This window comes from Bos indicus x Bos taurus, chromosome 6, assembly GCF_003369695.1.
Source record: "Bos indicus x Bos taurus breed Angus x Brahman F1 hybrid chromosome 6, Bos_hybrid_MaternalHap_v2.0, whole genome shotgun sequence".
NCBI lineage: Eukaryota > Metazoa > Chordata > Mammalia > Artiodactyla > Bovidae > Bos > Bos indicus x Bos taurus.
The window spans coordinates 35,809,650-35,813,230 of record NC_040081.1 but is presented as its reverse complement, the minus strand read 5'-3'; positions in this window follow the sequence as shown (position 1 = coordinate 35,813,230).

Sequence of the window (3,581 nt, the reverse complement as noted above, 5' to 3'; positions counted from 1 at the left end):
AACCCACCAGGCTCTTCTGTCCACAGGATTCTCTAGGCAAGAATACTGGAGTGGGGTGCCATTGCATTCTCCCAAAGTTCCCCATACATATGCTTAAAAGATTATAGTATATGAAGTTAGAAAACTCTTTATCTAGTTTTTTATTTCTACATTAAAACAAAGAATATACAATCTCATGCAATGGAAAACCAGTTTGATTGTAGGGATAGGAGTGACTGTGCCAATTTTTTTTTTTTCTTTTGGAGGAAAATAAGAAACTAAAATTTCCTCAATTCTTAGTCTCTATATAGACTTTCTCTGTCTTAAATAATGATTTGTTTTTGAAATCGTAATAGGGCAAAACATTATATGTTGAAAACTTAATTACTATTAAAAAGTTACTTTAAAAAGGACTTCTGAGTCCCCAAATCAGAATAATTTATACTAGAAACACTCTAGTCTATTAAAGTGGAAAAAGTAGATAGGGAAAGGTGAGGCAGCCTATAGGGGTTAGGGGACTGGGAAGAGGTGTTCCACCAGAACCCAGACCAGCAGTCTCAGTAGCTGGTGCCCAAAGGAGATCCTGCAAGAACTGTCACCTCCCTGTCTCCCCTCTCTCATCTTTCAATCTGCCTTTAGTGTCTCTCACAGTCTGAAGAAGCTAGGTAGCAAGGGGTTCTAGGAAACAGTTGCAGGGGTTAACTCCCTTTGCGCAGAACAGAGCTTGGGAGGGAAGGCAGAGAGATCTGAGAGCAAATAGGTATGACTGGCAAAGTCATGGCGCAAAGCAGTTTCTCAGCCTTAACACATAATATAGTCTGTTTCTATGAGTCTGACTTTTTCTTTCTTCCAGATTCCATACACAAGTGATACCTTACAGTTTTTTTGTCTTTATCTATCTGGCTTATTTCACTTAACATAATGCCTTCAAGGCCCATTCATTTTGTTGCAAATGGTAAGATTTCCTTCTTTTCCATGGCTGAAAAATACACCATATCTTCTTTATCCATTTATCCATTATCAGAACACTTATTTCTTTCTATATCTTGGCTACTGTGAATAACTTTGCAATGAATGTGGGAATATAGATATCTCTTTGATATACTGTTTCCATTCCCTTTGGTGATAAACGCCCAGAAGTGGGTTCGCTGGATCCTATGGTATGGTGGGGAAATAGGGAAAGTGACAGTGAGTACCTCAGTCATGTACGACTCTTTGTGACCCCATGAACTGTAGCCTGCCAGGCTCCTCTGTCCATGGGATTTTCCAGGCAAGAATACTGAAGTGGGTACCCATTCCCTTCTCCAAGGGATCTTTCCAACCCATGGATTGAACCCCAGTCTCCTGCATTGCAGGCGGATTCTTTACCATCTGAGCCACCAGGGAGAGGTTGGTAAATAGTACGAACTGCTGGCTGTAAGATAAATAAGATCTGAGAACCTAATGTAAAACATGGTGACAATAACTGATAACATTATAAAATTGAAATTTTCAAAGAGTGTAGAACTTAAATGTTCTCACACACACAAAAATAGATAAATATGTGAGGTGAAGGATGTCTTAATTAACTAGACTTCGGGATCTTTTCAAAATATATGAGTATATCAAATTGCTCATAGTGTGTACTTTAAAAATCTTACTATATATTTGTCAATTATGTCTCAATAAAGCTAAAAAATACAAAATAGTTCTCAAAAATGCAAAAAAAGGCTTAATTACTAAGCCAGAATAGGGGTATTCAATGAAACACTTCATAAAACAGAATTATCATAGCCCAGTTGAATGTTTTCCAGTATTTTACTGCTTCAGATACTAAGTTAATCACTTTCCATCCACTAATTCTTTTATTCTCAGCAAGGATTTAGGCACTATTATCATACAAAACAGAAAAGGATCAGAGAGATTAAATAATTTTCCCAAAATTATTTACTTAATTAAGCAATGAAACCAAGATTTGAACCAAGCTCTCTCAGACTCCTATGCTCTATCTACTACTTCAGATATAAAAATAGTTAAATAACCATTTAATAAATGAAATATGCCAATCAACATATAGGCATATTTATTTATAAATTATATATATTATATTTAGTATGTATACTAAATATTGAGAATTTGGATTATATCACTTAAACTAGACAAAATCAATATAAGTTCATGTCATTGGTCTCAGGCTTATGATTATTTTTTAACTGAACCCATATTTCTCAGCATATCCTCTGACTCATTTGGGGAGCCTGTTAGGAAGTTAGGCCTCATTTCATACATGCTTAGCAATGCCTGCCTGCTGCTGCTGCTGCAGCTAAGTCACTTCAGTCGTGTCCAACTCTGTGTGACCCCATAGATGGCTGCCCACCAGGCTCTCCTGTCCCTGGGATTCTCCAGGTAAGAACACTGGAGTGGGTTGCCATTTCCTTCTCCAATGCATGAAAGTGAAACGTGAAAGGGAAGTCTCTCAGTCGTGTCCAGCTCTTCACGAACCCATGGACTGCAGCCCGCCAGGCTCCTCTGTCCATAGGATTTTCCAGGCAAGAGTACTGGAGTGGGGTGCCATTGCCTTCTCCGAATGCCTGCCTAGGGATCTGCATTTGAAAAAAGGTCCATAGCAGATTCTTAGGCACATTAACATTTGACAATCCACATAGTAATTCTGTATTTGGTCACACTAACTCTCTTATTAAGAGTTATTTTAAAATAATTTTCTTTTTAAAAAAGGAAAACAAGTTGACCAAAGTTAAAAAATAAACCCACAACACCCTACCTTGACCAAAACCAAACAACCTACTATCTTCTACATAGAATCTTAATTCAAAGATGCAAAGCCAAAGATAAATACCATAGAATTTCACTTATATGTGTAATCTAAAAAAATAAAACAAATGGACAAACATAACTACAGAGAACAAATAGGTGGTTGCTGGCAGGGAGTGTGGGGGAGGGGTGGGGAGAGGAGATGCGTGAAATGGGCAAGGGAGATTAAGAGCTACAAACCTCTAGTTACAAAATAAATGAGTCATGAGGATGAAGTGTACAGCCAATTACATTGCAAAATCTTTGTATGGTGACAGATGGTAACCAGACTTATGATGGTGATCAATTTGCAATGTATAGACATATCAAAATACTACATAGAAAGACACAGTTCAAATGTTAAATTTTCAATTTAACATTCTATCTTCATGCACTTTGAACACTTTTATATTATCTCAAAAATTATTTTCTCAGTATGAATAGCTATTTTTAAAGTCTTTGCTTATTACATTAGCTTTAAAGGTGGAAGATTTTCATTGTTTTCTCATTTTTTTCTTACACCATATATGATATCTCGCATAGACCAATATGCTTTTTGTATTTCTTTCAATTGACAAGTTTGTTAAACTATTTATTTATATAGGCTGTATCTACTAACATGTTCCAAAAGTTCCTAAAAATACATTTCTTTGTCTCATTCTAATAAAAACAAAATAAAACAAAAACAGGATGATTCAGGAAAACATACAGCTTCTTCAGATTGGTGATATACATAAAGAGTAATGTGATATAAAATTTAGACATTTGACTTCTAAAAATTTAGCCAAGTTACAAAAATCCAGGTTATGTAG